Genomic DNA, 23,653 nt, shown 5'->3' on the forward strand with positions numbered 1-23,653 from the left:
TCCAGCCCATATCATTAGCCCACTAAACCTCCTACAGGAAGGCAGATACCGCCTGTCTGGCCACACCCTTGTAAGATGTGGGATCTTTAAAATTCTGCCTTTTTACTTAGAGGAAAGAGTCTTCTATCTCTTGTGGGTCCTAATGATTCTTATAACATCTCTCTCATGTCAGAATCCGTATCAATATTTCTGTGCAAGTCTCTCTTGGCTTTGAGGAAATTCTGCTTAGATTTTATTTGGTAATTTGCTTTGAAAATTTACTTGGTATTGTCACATCTTATATTAGGCTGACATCCAGTTGTCATAATCAGCTCATATGCCCACTTTCATAGTCCATGCCCACTTTAATAGTCGATAATACTGCTTTTAGGCCATGATGAGTATCTGAGAGACACACTTTGCAGGCAGGTGATGCTTAAAATTTTCTCTAGATAGCTTTATCCCATTACTTATGGAGAACTCTTTTTCAGATACAATTCAGGCAGCTCTTGTGGTCCTATGCGTGGAGCATATGGATGATGGACATATGAATATGGGAATGGAGAAAAGGTTTAGACAGGGCAGTCCACATGGGATGAATTGCTACACTTTCTGATGTGAAAAGAGATAGGAAACGGATGTTTACGCCAGCACCACATCCCCTTCGCCACACAGATCGTTTTTGTCTTTGAATTCCAGGAAATCTTGGAATTTTGAGTACCTATCACCAAATACAGTTCTCAAGGAGAAAGAATTTAGTGCGCCACATTGTAATTACCTGTAGACTTTTCTTCCAATAAATAACAGTTTCTTTGAAGGGATCAGCTATATTATGCTCATTAATGTTCCCAGCCTCTCACAGCTTGCCTAGTGCGTAATGTACAATCGATAATCAGAGTTGAAGAGGGAGGCGTGCAGAGTGAGATTTCCCCATCGAGCCACTGATTTATAGAAGAGCCAGGATGGAAAAGAGAGGAAGGAAGGAGAAACCCATGTTTACCCTTGCTTGTAACAATCTTTCTTCTATTTAAAGTGTTTCCTTGTTCATCTGTACCCTGGAAGTTACAATTATTCACAAAAAAGTTGATCAAATAATTGTGTTATAGGTTTATAATTCTCTCTGTATATATAGATATGCACACACACACATATAAAGCTATGTAGTATTTTGTCAATTTTGTTATACTGAAAAGGTTGTTAACAGAATAACTTCATCTTTTGTTATAGTCGTAGACATATTTAAAATTCTTTTATTCTAAATGGCATGTGTCTTCCTCATTCTGGGCTTGTGTGGTTTGAGTTTCTATTGGGGGATTGCCCTTTCTTTTTGTCCTTTCTTTACTGTGCTAATAGGTGTTACGGAAATGTCTCTTTTTCTTTAATTCTTCTTTTTTTCTGCACACTAAATGCAAAATAAAACAGCAAACCTTGTTAAGAATGTTGACAATCCTGTCCCTATGGCTGTTGCTCTCTCTAGAGAGATTATGTTTTACTTAAGTACCACAGCCCAATAGGATTTTCCTGGAAATGGATTTTCATATAAAATATTAGCTTATGGTATTATGCATAGCAAAAGAAAGGATCCAAACATGATAGAGAAGCTGCATTATTTTTTAATGTGATTGCTATAATAAATGGTCCTCAAAAAACATCCGCTCAAAGCTTCCTTTCCGAATTTAGCATGAAATGTGCTTACTGATAAGACCCAGCATTCTGATCCATTATTTGGCTAAAAGCCCCGTTAACAAAGGTAAAATACCAGCTACTGCTACGTGCTTCTGTGACACTTCAGTGAAGGTCAGGTTTTCTGTTCTAGATTGAAGAAAACAAAACATATATCCCTCAGATACCTGTTTTGAATACTGCTCTCCTCACATGGGTAAGTAAGTTTAAGCTTCAAATAAAGATATTTTGAGGAGATTTGTATTTAAATGACATAGTTTCTTGCTATCTGTAGGAAAAACAGACACATTTAAAACTTCCATTAATAAAATGATATAGAAAAAATTTTTTAAAAGCTAAGAAAATAATTGCATCTGTAAAAATATGGTATTATATCTTTTTACTGCATAAGAGTATATACATATATGCACTTATAACTATATATACTATATATATGTGTGTGTGTGTATATATATATATATATATGCATATGCATATACATGTACATAGAGAGAGAGACCTTAACAAATGGGTACTTACCAAATTGGGTGGGCATGGTTTTACAGTGGACTAGAATTATGTGCTGGGTTTTAATAGAAGGAACCTTCCTTTCAGTGAATTTGAATGTCCCTATCTATAGGACACAACTACATTTTGATTTGTGCACATCAAATCTGAATGCAATTCCATGATATTCGTGAAAACACTGTTGCAAAGAATGTGTTGGAGAGAAACTTAAATGGGAAGAGTCTGGGCCCCAGAGCAATAGCCTTGTGGCTGAAGTCCTTGCTTTGCATGCGCCAGCATCTCATGGGGCACAGGCTTATCTCCTGGCTGCTCCACTTCCCATTCAGCCACTGCTTGTGGCCTGGGAAAGCAGTAGAGGATGGCCCAAAGCCTTGGGACCTTGCACAATGTGGGAGATCCGGAAGAAGTTCCTGGCTCCTGGCTTTGAATGGCTTAGCTCTGGCCGTTGAGGCCACTTGAGGAATGAACCAGTGGATGGAAGATCTTTCTCTTTGTTTCTCTGTAAACCTGACTTTCCAATATATAAAAATAAATCTTAAAAAATTTGGGATGACTTACTTAATCATTTTGGAGAACATGTTAAAATGTTTTAATGTATAAAAATGAAACAGATTGAGAAAATGTTTAAGTCTCACAGAAGTTTTCTTTGGCTTCTTAATGCTTTCACATGTCAATTTCATCATTTGTTTGTATACTTTCATTTCATGTAAATTTGCTCCAAAGGATTTTTTTTTTATTTGAAAAGCAGCTTCCATAAAGTTGTACTTTGTCTTCTGCTTCTCTTCCATTAACATTTTTGCCACCTTTCATGTGAATTCTTGGCTTTATTTTGTCATAATGGTTGACTTTTTGTTACTCCTTGAAGTGCCTTGTGATCGTATAATTGGGACTAAGTAGGAGCTAAACGCACCTAGGCTCCATAGTTGCTGCTCGCCAACTACATAATTATTGTCAGGAAGGCTAAAATGCAGAATGCCTGTCAATCTGAAAAGAGGTAGAAACAGTGGGCAAGATGGAAATGCCAGCTGGAGGTAATGATTACTGTGAGTGTCTTGCTACAGCAAACATAACATTTGGAAGTTCATGAACATTCTTTTAAATGTTCACAACTCAGAAAGACACACCATATATTAAGTGCAACACTGATGAATACACCGCCTAGACGCTAAGCTACCTATAATGCTTGGGAAGGCAATTTTTATGCAACTTCCAAAGAGAACTATGAAATTTTACTGCAGAAAGATTAGTTGTCAAATAAGTTTGAGGTTTTTTTTTTTTTTGCTTCTGTGACATTTAATACACTGTACTATAGCACATACTCTTCCTGTTTCATTATGTTTTAAACGATAGTGCAAAGTATATTGAAAAAGATCATTTTAAAATGTGGTCAGCTATTGTTTTCCTTTGGCACATTTGCCAACTACAACCCTAAGCTGCCTATGCTTGGGATATGGGAACTGACTGGAGAGATGTTTACTGCTTATAGAAACGCAAAGCCTGGAGAATCTGAGAAAATTCTATGTCCTGGAATGAGACTGCATCCTGGAGGAACTATGGAGGCCAATGTTGTTCCTAAGATGATTGCTTATCTCCTTAGTTGTTACTAATTTTCTTTTCCTCAAGAGAACATTTTTTATAACAAAATATAAATAATGAGCCTTTGTAGTTGTCTGCATTTCTGATAATGGAATAAAAAAACTAATACTAAGGTGAAAAGAAGGAAAATAATTTGCATTGAGTGTCTCTGCATCAAGTTGTTGTTATTATTATTAGTCGTTTTTAGAGAATTTCTATATTTTCATTAGAAAGGCTGATTAGATTTACAGAGAGAAGGAGAGAGCTTCCATGTGCTGATTCACTCCTCAAATAACTGCAATGGCTGGAACTGAGCTGATCTGAAGTATGGAACCAGGAGCCTCTTGTGGGTCTCCCATGCAGGTGCAGAGTCCCAAGGTTTGGGCCATACTCTACTGCTTTCCCAGGCCATGAGCAGAGAGCCGAATGGGAAGTGGAGCAGTTGGGATTAGAACTGGCTCCTATATGGGATCCTGGCTAGTGCAAGGCAAAGACTTTAGCCACTAGGCTACCACGCTGGGCCCCAAATACCATCTTTTTAATGAATCTAATAAGGCAGTTGGTTTTTTTTGTTGTTGTTGTTTTTTTTTTTTTTTAAGGCAGTTGGTTTTGCTTTACCACCAGACAAGAACAGTTGGTCTCCATTGAAACCACTTGAGAAATGCCATTGGGTTATCATTTTTTAGATTAAAAAATAAATAAGACCCAAGATAGGTGACTCATTCTTTCCCAGCAAATAGGAGCTGCCAACACTGATGAGGAGTAGTTATCACGTTGAGAGGACTGTGAGAAGTCTCCTCAATCTGCTTAGCTTTACACAAAATGATCAGTGTCCTAATGACTTGAAGGTGAGTGAACCCAATAATGAAAAAATTAACACCATGAATTTCTACAAACCATAGCTTCTCAAACTGAAATGAGTCCAAATATGTATTCTTGACCTGAAAAAAAAAAGTGGCACCCAGCATTGTGGCATTTCCAGTGACAGGGCCACCCGTGTCACTTGCATCCCATCTAGATACCAGTTCAAGTCCTGAATATTCCTCTTCTGACGCAGTTTCCAGCTAATGGCTTGGGAGGATTATCTGGGTGCCCTGGACTGCCACCATGTCGCACGTGGCTGCTTTCTGGCCCATCCCTGACCATGTGTTCGCCTAGGGAGTGAACCAATGGATTGATCTCTGCCTTCTCTCTTGTAACTCTGACTTGAGTTGTCTATTGAACAGACTCATGAAAGAATGTGGAATTAACCAGGAGATTACAGATGAACATATTTGTTAGTTGACAATACTTACAGGTCCTGGTAGGACTACAAGCACTGGCTCTGCTTGGAACACTTGTTCACTAGCCAAACTGCTTTACTTGTTTCTCTTATTTAAGGAGAGGGTTTTATTACCAGATATACTGACAGAGATTAGATATATTTTACTCCTCAAATTGATAACATATAGATGTTTGCATTCCAACAGTTATCTTTTCATTATTATGGTGAAAATTTAAGAAGTGCCAGAAAGGAACCTATCAAGTTCTTAGACAATGCAAAATATTTTTTCTTCTAAGACATAGAATAATCACACAGAAGGATCTGCAACTAATTTAGTTGAAAATCTGTAGATTTTAATATTTAGAGATTTCCTATAAGGAATTTTCAGGGGAGAAAGATCTTCCATCTACTGGTTCATTTATCACATGGCCAAAACTGAGTACTACTCAGGCAGACCTAAACTGATCTGAAGCCAGTAGCCTCTTCTGGGTCTCCAGCAAAGGATCATGGTCCCAACGCTTTGGGCCATGCTCTACTTCTTTCCTAGACCATAAACAGGGAGCTGGATGAGAAATGGAGAAGCCAGGATACGAATCAGCACCGATTTATGATTCTGGCACTTGCAAGGCGAGGATTTAGTCATTGAGCATCATGCCTTGCCCAAGGGGAGAATGGTTTTATTTGTTACTATCCCAACTCTCATCCCTCTGCATTAAGATCATTATTTACATGGTGCTGGGAGGAAGATCCACCACATAAATAGCTTGTTTGACTCCAGTGTTCAAACATCTGTGGACCCAGAAAAAGTCTGTCACATCTTTTCAGACATACAAATCTTGGAGATGGCATCAGTGGGAAATTCTCTGAGTGCAGGGGCTGGATTCCTACTTTGAATGCTTACTGCTTATTGGTGGAATAGAATTTTCTTGTGAGACTTGCCATTCTCTGTTCCAGAATCTCCCATTCTCAAGTGAACGTTTTTCACCTCAGTGCTGTCATACTTCCAGGTCGCCAGAGTGATATCATAGCACTGGTCTCTCCTTCTTCCTGTGTCCACTATCCTGTTTGTATCATGTGTTTGCTGATTCATCATTCCTGCGTTGGCAAGTTAGTAGATTATAAAAAAAGTATGAGAGAGAGAGAGAGAGAGAGAGAGTAGCGTTTGGATCTAGGTTGGAACGAGGAGCTGACATTCAATTCAGGTCTTCCACATGAGTGGCCAGGAACAAAATACTTGGACGATTACCTGTTCCATCCCATGAACTTAGGTCATGAGACGCTCATAGCTAGACTAATGTACAGCACTGGCACCAACAGTAGACTTAAGCCTTAGAAATGTGCTTATTAGAGGGGAATATTCGTAAACTATTGATATACCTTGGCATTTCAGCTTTGAGATTTATATTGGTCATTCAAGCTCTTTACACGGCCAGCAAGTTAATTTGAGGAAATACTTTAAATTATTTGATTTATGTATGCATTTATGAGACATGGATTAATAGTCACAGAAATTTAAACATGCTGACGGGTTTCTGTGTTTATTCACAGAATCAGCTGAAATGCTAATATGTGTATCAGGTGAATGGAGGATCATACTGATATTCTTTTGTTGAATTGTTCCTTTGGCTGCTGTTATAAATTTATGGTCTTTATTTTCAAAAGACACTAACGACTTATTCTCAATGTCTTTATCCATTTCACCACATAACTGCTATCCATCTTCTCATTTGGGTTCATTCAAAGGAATGCATTTCTACTGACTTATGTTTAGACTGCACAGATATTAAACAGATATAATAGTAACTTTGACAGATGTAAACATCATCCCAATCAGTGCAGGGAACATTTCCATCACTCCAGGAAGTTTTTCCATGGCTTGTAGTTGGAGTCCCTGCTCCTACAGGCATCCATAGTTATGTTACACAGATGAATAAATCACATTTCCTCTTCTTATACTTTGCATGATGGAATCACTATATGTATACATTATATAATCTATATATAATAAACGTTAATGCATAGAATATTCTGCATACCCTAAATATTCTATATATATTATATTCTCTATATATTATATATAATATATATATTATATATATATTCTTCATAATATATCTTTGAATAATGTCTGATTCTGAGACTTAAGCATGATAATGCATATTTCAGTGGTTAATTATTTTTTGTTTCTATGAAACTATTGAAAAAGTGCATGATATTTTTTGTGTGTTTTGTTGATGGATTTTTGGGTTGTGTCCAGTTTGGGGCTATTTTAACTAAAACTGCTATAAAAGTTCTTTTACAGATTTCTTGCTATAAATATTTAGGATTGGAATTGTTTGGCTGTATGTTTAGTGGTTGAATCATTTACTCTGACAGGAGTGGCCATTTGCATCACAAGTCTGCCAGTATTCATTGTTCACAGTACCTGAAGTGGTTGACCAGTGTAAATATAATTTCTGTTTTCCTAGTGGTTAAATATGGTGAAAATCTTTTTTAAGTGCTTATCAACATGCATATATTTCATTCTGTGATTTGTCATTTATCACTTCTTAATTTTTGAATTTCATCATTTACTTTTTTTTTTAAAGATTTATTCATTTTATTACAGCCAGATATACACAGAGGAGAAGAGACAGAGAGGAAGATCTTCTGTCCGATGATTCACTCCCCAAGTGAGCCACAACGGACCGATGCGCCGATCCGAAGCCGGGAACCTGGAACCTCTTCCGGGTCTCCCACGCGGGTGCAGTGTCCCAATGCTTTGGGCCATCCTCGACTGCTTTCCCAGGCCACAAGCAGGGAGCTGGATGGGAAGTGGAGCTGCCGGGATTAGAACCAGTGCCCATATGGGATCCCGGGGCTTTCAAGGCGAGGACTTTAGCCGCTAGGCCACCATGCCGGGCCCCATCATTTACTTTTAAAATCATCTTTTGAATATAAGTAATGTCTTGGAAACTACATATTTCAATTTTTGTCATTTAATAAGAAATTTTAATTGGGTAAAAATCCATGTTTTATTTCTCTATGTCTCTCTCTATCCATCTATGCATATATCTTCATTGAATTTGATTCTTAGTAAGAAATCTCACTTCAGGATTACTAAATGTTGAGTAGGAATGGAGTGGATATGCTGTCCATGTTTCCTCTTTCAGAAGGTGTGTCCAACTATGAACCAGTGATTGTGACGTTAGATGAAGGTTATTGGTGGAGGTTCTCTGCCATGATCAATAATAATCATTAATGCCATGACCATTTATTCTGACATTTTATGCTTCAGTTTGGTCACATTGTGCTTATTGTATTTTGAAGTCCTTTTAGTAAATGCACCACTTTTAGGATTATTATGTATTTCTAATTGAGTATCCTGATTACTATTTTTTTGTAAAAAGTATTTTTTGGAAGCTTCATAACTGGGTAAGTCTATAGAAGTAACAATTCTTCTTACATTCACTTTTTAAAATAATTTTATCATTTTTCTTTCAATCTCTTTGTGCCTTTTTCTGGTAAAAAGCAGTATGTTTTTCAGCGTAATATTTTATTCAGTATATTTAATATCACACATTTTTAATTTCCATTATAGTAGTAGGCTTAATTGCTTAACAATGTAAACAGTCCAACAAGCAACAAAAGTATCACCATAATCCATTGGCAAACTAGAAAAAGGCTGTAAAGAATAACTACATGAAAAGATGTTAACTTCACTCATATAAAGTAGATTTTAAAAGTCATTAAGCTTTTAAAACTATAGTAGCATATAATACGAATAATTTGTTTTACAAAAATTTAAAATAAAGTGAGACAAACATTGTGTTTATAGAAATATATTTGACTCTTAAGGTTTTATTAACTCTGATGAAATTTGACTGTTAATTATTTCCATTTAATGTTATCCTGCCTTGACTATAGTCTATTTTTTGTTTCTTTTTGTTCTATTTGTTTTATTCCTGTTTCTGATTTCTTTTTATCATGTACACTTACTTTTAATGGTGCTTTCTATGTGAAACAATTTGATTTGTCTGTTTGTCATGCAATTTATTTATATGTATGTTATAAAACTTATACTGTGATGTTATTTTTAATTAAATAATTAATATTTTAAAGGAAAAGGAACACCATTGAAGCTTCATACTTACATGCCTTTTTCAATATTTTTTGTCTCTTCATGTTGTTACGGATTTATATTTTTTATCATTTCTATTCAATCTTAAATACTTGCTTAGGAATTTTGATCTACTATTGGGTCATTATTTAAACATCCTGATCCATAACTAGTAAGAAATTCAGCTTTTGTTTTAAGGAAAGTATCTTTATAGCCCTATGTCCTAGGAATGCTGGGATGTCATTAAAGGGATTTAAGCAAGAGAACAAAATCACATTTTTAAAAGGTCACTTGTCACAGGGGCAGGTGGCTGAACATAGTTGGAAGATAGGCTATGGGTATGCAGTGGGGCATGTTAAGGCTCAGTTCCAGCAGCCTAGACAAGAGCAAGAATAGAAGCAGAGGACGAGAGAGACAGACACATTGGAGAGACACAGTATTCTGATTGTGACTTTGACATATTAAGTAGCACCAAGCTTAAAGACATATCAATGTCTATAAACAAACTCTAGGCCCCACTGTAAGTTAACAAATGAACATTCTTATTTATCAATAGTTTTTAGTTTTTAGTTTTTTGTACTAATCAAGTCAAGGTCTGTTACATCAGTTGATAAAAATAATCTTGTACAATAGTTAAGGACTCAAACTGGGACATACAAAGCATTAGCACATTAGTATTTTCCAGTTTCATTTTACATTTTAAAAATATATTTGAATGTGAATGAAAAGGAGAGAGATCTTATTCACTGGCGCACTCCCCAGATGCCTCAAGCACGCAGGGCTCTGTCAGGTCAAAGCCAGGAACCAGGAGTTTAGTCTGGGTCTCCTTCCTGGTGGGCATCGTCCAAGTACTTGAAACAGTACCAACTGTCTCCCAGCGTTTGCCTTAGTAGAAACCTGCACTTGGGAGCAGTGCCAGGACTCAATCCCAGACATATGATATGGGCAGAGCCAACACAGAAGTTATCTAATCCCTGTGCAAAACATCCATTTCACCATTTCTGTTTTTATTACAATAAATAAATGTGAGTTCTCCACAAGTTGTATTTATGAATATTTTACACTCTGATAAAAAAGTAAGCATTCTGGTGCCCATCAGCAGAGGATTGGATGGGAAAGCTCTGGTTCATCTACTCCATGGAATACTACTCAGCTATTAAAAAAAACACAAAATGCCGTTCTTTGTGGCCAAATGGGCCAAACTGGAGGCCATAATGCTAAGGGAAATGAGCCAATCCCAAAGGGTAAAATACCACATGTTTGCCTTAATTTAAGATGATATGATGTTATGTATAACATGTTATGTTATGAATGTTATATGTTGTGTATAAACTAAAATTGAAATGTCAATGAGGTGGTCACAGAAGGTGGCTAGGAACTCGCATTTACTTTTGGCATATTGGTTACTCATTACTATGTCAATTAATTCCATAATGATGTAAATTTTTGCTGATGGTATGCTGGAGCTTTTATTTGATCGGGATGATACTCTGCTGGCTCTGTCTTCAGACCAGAGAGGGTATACCTAAGAAACCGTTGAACTTGACTGGACAATAGGATGCTGGACTCTATGTTTGGTATATGCTTGCAATGGGGGAATCTCAACTGAACTTGAGCTGTGGTTATGCAACAAGGTGGAGGAATTCACCATGGTGGGAGGGTTTGGGGAGGGGTGGGGAGAATCCAAGTGCCTATGAAACTGTCACATAATACAATGTAATTAATGAATTAAAAATAATAAATAATTTAAAAAAAGTAAGCATTCTGTTACATGCCTATATTCTAATAAGAGTCTGGGCCAGATAATAACTTATTGTCCAATAGTTCAATAAATGCTAATTTCTCTGATAACTAGTTACTAGATATTTACATTACTATTAATATGTAAGCATATTGCTACTGATGTCCATGAACAAAATGTGACAATAATGCAAGAAACATTTAGAAATTTAAAGTATCCCTCCTTCGTTGTTTTTATTCCCTTCACAACAGGATTGCACATCCAGAATGTGTTACAACTTTTGTACTCCTTATCCAGCAGAGCTCAACCATGGCATCCCCAGGAAGAACCATATTAGAATATGTTGTATCCGCCACAATATCGGTCTTAACTTGTTCAATATAGATAGCTTGAGACATGATAGTTGATAGATAAGATAAGTTGATCCGGAGAGATGAGTAGATAGATATTGGAGATAAGTGGATGTTGAATGTGGCAGAAGTGGTGTCAAATACTTCTTAGAACTCCCACCAAACTTAATGCCGCATTTTGCCCTATGTATGTTGCTTATTGTGTTTTTGTACATTAAAAATAATGAATACATTAATAAATGTGCTATACAAAACATTTAGGTAAAATGCTTTAAAAATCCAGAGAGTTGGGCCCGGCAGCGTGGCCTAGCAGCTAAAGTCCTCGCCTTGAAAGCCCCGGGATCCCATATGGGCGCCGGTTCTAATCCCAGCAGCTCCACTTCCCATCCAGCTCCCTGCTTGTGGCCTGGGAAAGCAGTCGAGGACGGCCCAAAGCTTTGGGACCCTGCACCCACGTGGGAGACCCGGAAGAGGTTCCTGGTCCCGGCATCGGATTGGCGCGCACCGGCCCATTGCGGCTCACTTGGGGAGTGAAACATCGGATGGAAGATCTTCCTCTCTGTCTCTCCTCCTCTCTGTATATCCGGCTTTCCAATAATAATAAAATCTTTTAAAAAAAAAATCCAGAGAGTTATATCTCTGGAAGACCCAGGAGGAAGATAAGGCTTTCATTTTGATTCACCATTCAATAATTTATATTTAGAGCCTTTGCTTCCACCCATTTCATGCTCTGCTTAAAATGTATTGTTTCTTTTCATTGTAAGAATGGGCTAGATCCTTTTTATTTAGGCATGATGCATGCATCATAAATTAATTCTGGCCTTACTGCCTTATTCAGTGTAGCCAAGAACACAATCAAATTACTAATCTCTTTATTCTTACGGAATTGCCATGTAGTCAGTTATATGGCATAATATTCCATTAAGCAATTTATCTTCAGTGTCTATATTCATGAAAGCTCAGTGTTCCATTCTGTGCATTTTATCTTAGACTAAATAAGGCAGAATGCCTGTGCTTTTCTTTCAAGTTGTAAGTTTTCCTTTCGCAAGGGTTACAGAATATTACATATTGAATGGTATGCTGAATTTGTAGAGATAGCTTAATGCATATATTGACATGCTTTCATTCAAAAATCAAATAGTGATGTGTTATGAGAGAGGTGTTCTGATACATGTTAGAATTGTACAACTTAACAAGTGAATTTCTATTCACCAAACTTCAGAGTTTTAAAGGGGGGAGCACAGGAAGTCAATTGTTATAAACTGTTACCTATTCGATGACAAGAATAGATTCAGCTCCTAAGTGGGAACTCAGGAAGAATGTGGTCAGTTCTATCAGAATGTGTGTTTGCCGTGGGAGAGGAAAGACAAATGTGAAAATGAACTTAAGCTGGAGCTTGAACAATGAGTGGATATTAAATGGATACTCAGCAGAGAACCAAAAAAAAAAGGCAGGCAGAGAGTCAAGCAAATCTAAGAAAGAAGCAGGAAGGTCGCCTCCTGAGGTGTGAAGTGCAGCCCATTTATGAAGGGGTCAGTGGAAAGGAGACACAGCTGGACAATCCCCTGGGGTGTAACCTTTATACCGTCAGCTACACAGTACTTCCCAAGGAGTTGCCTCAGCGCCAACTGGAAACTTATTTGAGCTGTCCATTATGAAACTTACCCTAAATGTGCTGAATCAGAAATTGTTGGAGATAAAACCAATGATGTGTGTTTCAACTGTGAGGTGATTTGCTATATGATAAGGTTTGAGAACCACTAAAAGAAGAGAAGCCGCAAAATCATATATGTGAGAGTATGGGCCAGAGACCATGCGCTTATGTTTTTATACAATACTGGGCAGGTGAGAAATTGGAGTCACAGAGGGCATTTGGTGAAAGACAGTATGGAATTTCATTAACAGCAAAGAGGAAACTGATAGCTATGTTTCCAGCTTTGATGAGATGGTGGTGGAATGAGGTGCCCAATTAATAAGTTGGGGTGTATGGAAGTAGGGGCATTTCTGTCTTAGACATGGTAAATTAGAATTCCTGTAGGTAGGGCAAAATATTGAATAGTCATGTGAATGTATGAATATTATACTCTAGAAGGAGATCTGGATAAAAGAGATGGGAGAATGATGGGCTAATGACTGTTACTGAAGGATTATGCTATTTAATTATACGGGGAGGGGAGCTGGTATGGTAGCCTAGTGGCTGAAGTACTCTCCTCGCACACCCAGAATGCCCTGTGGGAGCTGGTTCGTATTCTGGATGCTCCACTTCCCTTTCAACTCACTGCCTATAGCCTGGCAAAGCAGTAGAGGATGGCCCAAAGCTTTGCTACCCTGTACCACGTGAAAGACCCAGAAGAAGCTCTTGGCTCCTGGCTTCGGTTAGGCTCAGCTCTGGCTGATGCTGCTATTTGGAAAGTAAACCAGCAGCTGGAAGATCTTTCTCTGTGTCTCTCCTTCTCTCTGTTAATCTGACTTTCCGATAAAAATAAATAAATCTTTAAAAATGCTAATAACATGGGGAAATTCAGTTGGGGAAAGGAGAATTGGGAAGGGTAAAAGGAAATCTGTGAGCCTATGAAACTATATCATAAAAATAAATAAAACAAAAATATGGAAACAGACAGCATGTGTAAAGGGACTTCACAGTGGTCTTGAGACTGACCCTTGGTCAGGATCCTTTCTGGATGTAGAGAGATAGCTTTTTCTTAAAACCAGGTCAGCACTCCTAGAAGACTGCTCATTGTGTTTTTCTTTGCTTTTGCTCATGGCTTTATCATTCCTATGAGAGCTGGTTTGCCAGAGAACATTTACAAGCTTTGGAAGGTATGGTATAAATTTTCATTGACAGAAGAAAATGAGATGGAAGGCTAGAATGAGAGATGACTGGAGGAGTGAATCCTGCCTCCTCGGCTGGAAGAGCTCACGCTGCAGCCGGGTTAAGACTGGCATGGCAACAGCTCCGTGCCTGAGTCAGAGAGGGAGTGTCTAAGTGCTGGGAGCTGAGCTTCGTCCTGCTGACAGGGAAAGGCTGTACCTTGGGGCATCAGAGAAGGGTGCTGTGAAGTACAAGCAAAAGTAAATCACTTTTCTATTTGTCTGTCTGATTTTCCATGAGCAAGGATAAGACTTTGTGAATCTCCCCAAACTATGAGATGAATATTATGCTAGTCTTTTATTCTTAGACATTGCTGGTTTTTGCCACAATCCTATATTAATATTTAATCTCTGAACTTCACAGTGGTTTAAACCTGGACACCTTACTTGATTGACAGTTCTGAGTGGTCGGCAAGTTTGGGCTTAACACCTGCTTCGGGGCCACTGTGCTGGCTCTCATTAACGGGGGCAACTCTATTGCTGATTTTATTTTATCATCAAACAAGAAAAACATGTTTAACTATAATTTTTGATGCACATATTTTGGGGGCAACACAATCAACAGATTACACACACAATCACAATTTTCGTTTTGAAGGGATTTTTTCTTCCTTTTTTAGCCTGATTTCATTGCCCTGACCCTGTAGGAGGACAGGAATCAAGTCACTAAATAACCTGTGCTGAAATAAAATATTTGGAGGCTCTCTCTGCTTTCTTATTTTAGAACTGGGTTAGAATGAAGCTTGTCCCTGGAGTCTGGGGGAATTAGTACATGATACCCAATAGCATTAAGCACTTAATTGGCTTCTAGTTGAATTCTGGGTGTCTGAGACAGATTCTAGTTAATAATTTAAATTCCATTGTTTTAGAGTTGAATTGAAATGACCTTTGAATGTCTAAGATATGCATTTCTATAGAAATTCCTGCATCTCTGAGCTCCAAATCTTCATACTTGTCACACTACACAGTTTGGCTCAAATCTGACAATAAAGCAACATTTATATTGTAATATCCTGCTGCCATATCAATTCTTACCATAAATGGAAATTTCCAAATACCAAGTCTCATAGCTGTTTTTTCTCTTAAGAAATTATTTCCATAGGTAAAAAAAACCACATTAGCTAATACAACGAAAGCATTTGTATTAAAGAAATTTTGTGGGACGAATCCAAAAGATATTTTACCAATTTCCTATCCTGAAAGGAAATTATAAACCTTAAAGAGGATATATTTGTGCAAAACAGTTATGCATATTTTAATAATTATATACGTGTTTATAAAGTTATTGAACATGTAAAATCATAATTTTAAAGATATCCATAATTTTAGAGAATGTAAATATCTGATTTGATGTGCATATATGAAAATTCTCAAATGTTCTACAGTGTATGTCATTACAACTTAGACGAATATGGGAAATAATCATAAAATCACTCAACACGTGATTACTATTATTTTGCTTCCTCATATTTCTTTTAAAACTCAATTTATATGGAAGTAGTTGTGTTTCTTCTATACAAAAATATGATCATTTACTTTTGCAGCTCTAGTTGCAACAAAACTGACCTCGGTTTTCAGTTGGCAAGGACAGACAATAGGCAAGCAGCTGTGACTGTGAGGGATGTCATTAGAAGCAAAATAGGGAAGATAGCACTGGGGCCCAACCCGCAGCTGGGGCTTAGGTTTCGTTGGGGAGGGAAGGTAAAACGCTTACTTGAAGGATACGAAGAGTTAGAGTTGCCATAGGCCAATTTAAGAACAGAGATTGACAAGAGGATTATAAATGAGCCACAAATAGGAGGGAATTCATATGAGGAAAGCCTCGAGCACCGCTGAAGAGTAGTGAAATGCTTTAGAAGCAGATTTTATTGCACATAAGGTGTTTGGGAGAAAATACTGAGTTTTCAGGAATGGTTTGATTTGTGCATTACAGGTGTCCCTGGGTAACTGCATCAAGAAGGAATGGAAAAGAATGAGAAGGAAAGTCCACACTGCGTTCCAGGCTGTGTAGCTAATGTAAGGGGAATACCAGCGGCATTGCAGATGTGTGGTAAGGAAGCATTGTGAGCAGTGCTTGTTGGTAATTAACCAGTGCGTGTGTGTGTGTGTGTGTGTGTGTGTTAGGTGGAAGAATTAACATTACATTTGTGGCTTGACAAATTAGATGAAAGCCTGGCTTTTTAAAGAAATATTACAGAAATTCTGAGTCCAGAGAAAATAAATTCCTTTTTTCCTGTTGTGTTATCAAGAAAAAGAATATGTAGGAATAAATAAATTCAAAATGTGTCAATGCATTATAATCACCCAGATATTCTTGTATATGATGCACTGCTTATGGAACATTGCTTCTGTATAACTTATTTTGAAGGAAAGTGTTCAAAGAATACTTTTATAGACATTCAAATAATTTTATTACAATTTTCAGTTAATTGCAAGGTGTTATTCGTTCTAAAGAGAGACAAGCAACAAAATCACAATATTAAACACATTACTAATCTCCTCCAATAACTCCTCCATCATAGAGCTTCTGTTTTCCTTTCTGTCATATTTTCCTTCTCCAGGTGGGGTGGGAGTGGCATAGGATTTTTCTTTTTCATCTCCCTATTGCTTTAAGTTCACCTGTGCCATTTTGCCAGTGTCCTGTTGGTCTCCCAGATGCTATTATTTTCTTGTTCGCTTTCTTTTTTCCAAGTTATTGACCTTCTTTGCATTCATGGCTTAATCATCTTTACAAACAGAGATTCATTTGAACCGCAATCCAATGAGCATATCCAAGACTGAACCGATTCTGCCACGTTCGTGCCGATTTCTCTCCTAGGAATCTGATTTCATGAATTCAGTCTATACTTCTTGGAGTCCTGTGACTTCCCTGTATATAGAATTAATGAAAAACAGGTAACATGCATGGAGTACTTATCAAGTTCTAATCTGCTCAGCATGTTCAATGCATGATGATCCCCTGTGTTTTTGGCATTAATGCTATGCCGCTGCTGTGGTGAATTTCTTTATTGTGCAGGCATCTAAGCTGAGCTTTGAGTGGATACCTACATTCTTAGTGTAACACAGTTGTAAATGAGAGAATATGGGCACCAACCTACATTTCCTCACAGCCTCAAAGGACTCAAGTATTTGCTTTTTACGACCTTACTGAAAAAAAAAAAACCCTCTTTTCCACTTAACTGCTGAGTTATCAAGTTGTATTAATGTTAGAAATTTCAGGTTCACTTGCCTTTCCTTTTTCTATTCCCTTAACTCTGAATCAGGTCTTTACATTCTGTATAAGGATAAAAGTAACAACATTTTTGTTGACTTGCCTTGCCTAAGCAGGTCTCTTTTGGATGCATGTTAATACCTGAGTAATTACTTTAAAGAATCAGTCGAAGCTAACTTTTTTCAAAACAATAATCGTGTCCTATTTATGTTAAGCCAGGGATAACCTCTTTAGTCTCCTGTCCCAGCTTCTACACATAGTCTCCATTTATAGGATATTTTTTTCTACAAATTATTATATTTTATAATTCCCTGACTTTGACTGATTTTGGTACCCGGATAAGCATCCTCCAAGGAAGGTCAATGAACACATGGTGAGCAACCGAGAGGTGAAGGAGACAGCTTCCCACAAAGAATGAGCCAGGCTTTTCCTTCTGGAATTTAGCTGTAGGAGAAGATCCAGCCCAAGGAAAGAGGAGCTGAGATTTCTAAAAACAAAAAACAAAACAAAACAAAACAAAAAAACATCAGTTAGAGAATGGAATTAGCCTGAATTTTGAGGAAGACATACGTCGCTGTTGTTCCTGAATTTATATCATTCGGTAACCCTGTCTGCCCAAAGCCCAGGAACCTCAGCCCCAATTGCATATGGTGACCGATGCCTTAGGAGGCCAGTTTGACAGCAGCTTTTGTTGTCTGGTGTTCTAAGGTTCTGATGAGCTCTTGACACACATAATCTTCATTGTTCCATTTACACCTGAGAAAGATTTAAACCAATTTCATAATATTTGAAGGGATTGAATAAAGTGGTGTTTCTGGTTTTTTTTTATTATTTTATTTTTGATGACGTTTCCATGATTGATTAGGATGGGAAGGGTTCAGGGCGAGGATAAAATGGCCTTTGTTTCCAAAGGGGAAAAGAGGAAGAAAAGGAGAGAAGCCACATCCAGCCTCCCAACTGCCTCATGCTTGGAGATGGGGAACAGATGCCAAATGTCATCCCAGGAGCCCTGATGTGGAGCATGTACTGGGGGTTTGCTCCAGTGGTTTTGGTAATTCTGAAATACTGTTCATCTCCCTGTTTCAAGGGTAAGGAAATCCTTCTAAGGTTCAATGTCTGACATAATCCACCTTAGAGTCTCCATCTGCCCAGATATATGCTGTCAGTGCTTGGCTGGGATAGTTGACCAGTTTGTTCTGCCCTCCTTCCTCTGCTATGATACCAGATGTCCTCTGTAGACGCCAATGAACTGTCATTTCCTCCATGTGCATCTGAGTATACCTTCCACTGCTCTGTCTAAGCCACTGAGGAGGCCTAGTTCTGACACATGCAGCCCATGCAATTGGGGCTCTGAGTCCAACAGTTCAGTTGAGGGGATGCTCAAAGTAACCTCATCTGTAGTGATCCCCAGATCTGACTTTTGTGTGTGCTTGCCAATAGGGGGTTCAGCTCAGTCTGTCACCCACAACAACCTACACAAGCACTGGTAGTACCAATTGCTGGGTCAGTGTCTCTAGTCCTGTATTTTACATAAGATAATGGATGATGTGGTCCAGCCCAACCCTGCCCACCACACACTCAGCCTTCATGTATACCAGTGGGAACTGCAGCCTAGTTGGAGTGAACCCCCAAAACTCCCACCAGACTTACCTCCAGCACTGGTTCCGGGGTTTGCCAGTATGTGCAACAGATTGGTCAGTCTGTTCCAAATCCCACTTAGCTCTTGTACACATCAATGGGTGATGAAGCCTAGCTCATCCCAACCGACTCTAGAATCTACCTCATACTTGTGCTGATGGTGCCACCACCTGTCTGGCCAGGCCCACCCCCAGCCTTAGTTCTTATGCTCACCAGTGGGAATTGCAATGCATCAGAGAGGTACCCACAGATTCCCTACTGGGCCCACTCTCAGTTCCTGATCTTATACTCTCCAAGTGGTTTTACAGTCTAGCTTAACAGGATTTGCCCACAGTCCCAGCATTTGCTAGCTGATGCTGTGGAATAGCCCAACCAGCTTGTTCTTACCCTGGCTTATGCATGCCCCATTGGATACAGTTGCTTAGCCCAGATAGGTTCAGCTCTAACCCAGTTCATATGCAGAGCAACAGGTATTGTAACCCTGCCTACCTTGGTCTTCCCCTTATCCCAGTTTTCATGCTCACCAGTTGGAGCAGTGGCCCAGCAAGGGAGCCCCCCAAATCCCCCCTAAGCCTCCTTACTGGGCTTATCCCTACCACAAAGTCTCATAGTGTACTTGTGAGTGTCGTGACTCAGGATGACATGGCCTGCCTCACCTCGGCATTTGCCAATGGATACTTTAGCCTGGTCTAGCCTGGTCTGCCCCCAGTTCCAGCTCATGCTGGTCAGTGCTTCAGTTTAGCCCAGCCCAGTCAGCCCTCAGTTCAGGCTAATGTGAACTCACTGGTGTTGAGCCTGACTGGACCTGTCCTACACCCTATCCTGAGTCTTGGATCTGCCAGTGGGTGTTATGAACTGGCTCAATCTGGCCTGCCCCCAGACCTGACTCACACATATACTGGTTGGTGCTGCAACCTGACATGGTCTGGACTACTCCCAGCCTTGGTTCTTGCGCCCACTGCAGGGACTGTATTCTGTCTGAGGAGTTACTCAAGCTCCTCCATCAGGTCTCCTTCTAGTGGCAGATCTTGTGCACACTGGTAGGTCCATAACCCAGACTCAGTCCACCTCCTGTCCTGGCAGGAATAGTGGCCTTGCCCAACTGACCCACACCCATTTTGATTCTTACTGTTGGTGCTACAGCACAGCCACAATTGGTCCATACTCAGACTCAGCTTTTGTGTGGTTTAGCAGGTGTCAATACTAGCCCAGCCCATTCTACACCCTCCCTGGCTACCATGATCATCAGCAGGTGATGGAGCCTAGCCTAGCTTGACACACCCCAGACCCAGTCCACACCCATGCTGAGGGATTATGCGGCTGTGTCCAGCCCCGATCATCACCCCCATTCTAGTTTTCATGCTCACCAGTGGGAACCACAACCCAGCCAGAGCCTCCCATTAGCTTCCCAACCAAGCCTGCTCCCAGCTCCATATCTTGTGCATGCCAATGGCTGCCTTGATTCAGCTCAGAATAGCTCATCCCTTGTCTTGGCGTTTGCCATAGGATGCTTCAGCCTGATTTGTCCCAGCCCTCTCCCAGTTCTAACTCTCATCAGCAGGTGCTGAAAACTAGCCCTGCCCAGTCTGCTCCCATCCCTGGTTCACACAAAATGGTGTATATGACAGCCTGGCTTCTGTGAGCTAAGGCTGGCCCAACTATGCCCAATCCACTCCCCTCTGGAGCCAACACACATACTTACTGATGGCTGGAGCTACATTTCCTGGCTTGACCAACTTGCAGGCCTGACTCACATGCTAACTAATAGGAGCAACAGTCAAGTCACAGCCTACCAAGGGAGTTTTCCAAGTTCTCCCAAAAGGCATACTCCCAGACCCCTATCTCACATGTGCTGGTGGGTGCTAGGCCCTTACCTGGCACAGTCTTTCTGTTCTGTTTCATACTTTGTATGAGCCGGTGGATGTTGTGGCCTGGCCCATGCCACACACTATTCTTGGATGTGCCTGTGGGTGCTGCAGCCTAGACCAGTCCAGCTTGTTCCCAGTAGCCATGGGTGTTGGAGGGTTCCGTGGTCATGCCTAGTTCAGCCCATCACCACCCCAGCTCTTAAGGATGCCAGTGGAAATTGCAGTTCCACAAGGGTGAAGTAGAGTTTCTTTTTCCCCGAAAGAGCAGAACACAAAATCACTTATTTTTATTAGAAAGATAAATTTACAGAGAGAAAAGACGGAGACAAATATCTTCCATCTGTTGGTTCACTATCTGGATGACTACAAGACCGGAGCTGAGTCAATCCAAAGCCAGGAGCCAGGAGCTTCTTCTGGGTCTCCCACATGGTTGCAGGGTGTCATGGTTTTGGGCTGTCCTCCACTGTTTTCTTAAGTTATAACTAGGGACCTAGGATGGAAAGCAGAGCAGCTTGGATAGGAACTGGTGCCCCTATGGGATGCAAGGTAGAGGATCATCTTGTTAGACGATGGCCTCAGCCCTGATTTTGCTTTTCATCACACTAATTCATTACAATAATATCTAAGTGCTAACAGTTGTTGCAGGTACAATGAATGCCAGGAAGTATACTAAGGTAAATGAATTGTCTAATTTAGCCCTTCCGCTCTTTCCAAGTAAGCTTAATAAACTTTTATTAGCAGATAGTTGGCCAGTGTTTTATGGTACAACTCCCGCTTTGCTGTTCTTAGGAAGTTGGTATTCTTTTTGTTTCTCTAAATTTCACATTTTGACTCTAGTTTTATATATATATATATAATATAAATATTATAAATATATATATATATTTATTTGTTTATATTTGAGGATATTGCTGTTTCTATTCCTCTGATATTACCTCTGATAGCCTCCAATTAAATCCCAACATCCTTTTCAGACCCAGCTTAATCCTCATTTTTTTAAGCTTTCTATTCTCACACCACATTCCAGAACAAGTACATTGTTTGGTGTTAGTTAATCTTTCTTTCCAGTGAGCGCCACTGCTTCAGATTTGATATAAGCAAATGTTCTTTCCCCATTTATGATGATGTGGTATCTGGAAGCATATGTTTTATTCTCTGTGTTTATTAAAATGTCCTTCCATGATTGCGATAAGCATTATTATGGCAAATAATTAATTTTTGTGTGATTTTTTTATCCAAAAAGAATTTTTCAAACAATGTGTATTAAAAGATATTATGCATTTAGCTTTATGCTGGCATTTTGGGAAATAAAAAGTAAATTCAATTAATATTAAACAAGGTGATTTAGTCACCTGACAGTTAAATAGCTACTACTTTATTTGTATAGTCAAATATATATATATACACACATATGTAATTTTAGCTTTGATTCTAGATATTTTAAAAAAAGACTAGAGTAAATAACTGTGTCTGACTGCTTAGCATTAGTCTCTGCTCCTGGTAGTAAACCTGAAATTCTAGTGAACAGCTGTCTATACTCTAAGTTCATGTGATGTAATGTAGGAATTGCTTCTGCCTCTTGGAACACTGTTGGTTTGGTTGCTGTGACTCAAGAAGGAAGAGAGGAAGCAACGAGAAGAAATAAAATGCAAAAAGAATTTTCCTGAAACCATGGAAAGAAAGGTTTGACTCTGTTCTCCTGATCATGTCGATAATGTTGAAGATGTGAACAGAGTTCTGTGTGATCCAGGAAACGTCTGAGAACAAGTAGAAACAGAGAAACTGAGTCCAGGTGACTCACTGGACAAACGGAATTAGAACCTGCTCTAGTCTTCTCAGGCACTTTCTTTTCTATCTTAAGTTCATCTGAACTGTGATTTCTGTCATGTGAAAAAACAAGAGTTCTGATTTACCTTTTGTTTGTATCTAAACAATCAACAACCAGTTTCCCACTGCCCACTCTTCTACAACATAAACGTCACACATTCTACTCAATCCATAGTTTGTAGTTAACCACTGTTTTCTCCCACTCTCCTTTAGCAATTGTTATTGAACTTTCATTACAAAGTGGATGAAATTGGTCTGCTTGTACTAAGATGCAAACAAACAATTATGCAAACAAACTCTGATACTGTTAATAATATACCCTGAAGTATTACTGTTTTGCTTTATTTAAACCAAATATTTATTATGTTTATATGTTGCATGCTGTGTTTTGTTTTGACATAAGTCAACATTTTCTGAGCTAGATTAAAAGAATTTTGGATTTGGGAAGCTTGCTAATTCACACAAAGTAAAAAAAGGATGCATAGCCAACAGCTGTACACGAAATGAGTAATCTACATATTTGTAGACTAACTGGATAAATCCTCAGGGTAAGTAATCCCAAATTGAGCAGCATGCATGAATGGAGCTTTGGAATAGAAAGTTATTGAATTTTGTTGTCATAAAATACTGAAACTAGTTGTAGCTTAAATGTCTTTGTTAGACTCAGAAGGAAGCGGATACAGTCCTCATTCTCAGTATTATCAACATGTGTTACACTAGAATATTTATTAGCAGTGTTCCATGAGCTATAAATCACTTGGGGGGGTCCAGGATTAGCAAGATATGAATGTTTAACTGCATAAGATTATGATGGTTTTATCTGTTAAACTATTACAGTTTATGAAAGACAATCACATAATTTCAGTACAAATGTCCCTTAGGTCATCATTTTATTGTAGCTGAATCTTGCTGTTAACCAAGACTTTGAAGGAAAAAAAAATCTAGAAATACAATTCTTTGTTACAATTATGTTGGGCACTGTACATTCAGGAAGCATTACATTTGGTATTCCAATGGCAAGATCTAGACCACTAGAAACT

Source organism: Ochotona princeps, chromosome 3, assembly GCF_030435755.1.
Source record: "Ochotona princeps isolate mOchPri1 chromosome 3, mOchPri1.hap1, whole genome shotgun sequence".
In the NCBI taxonomy this organism is placed as follows: Eukaryota; Metazoa; Chordata; class Mammalia; order Lagomorpha; family Ochotonidae; genus Ochotona; species Ochotona princeps.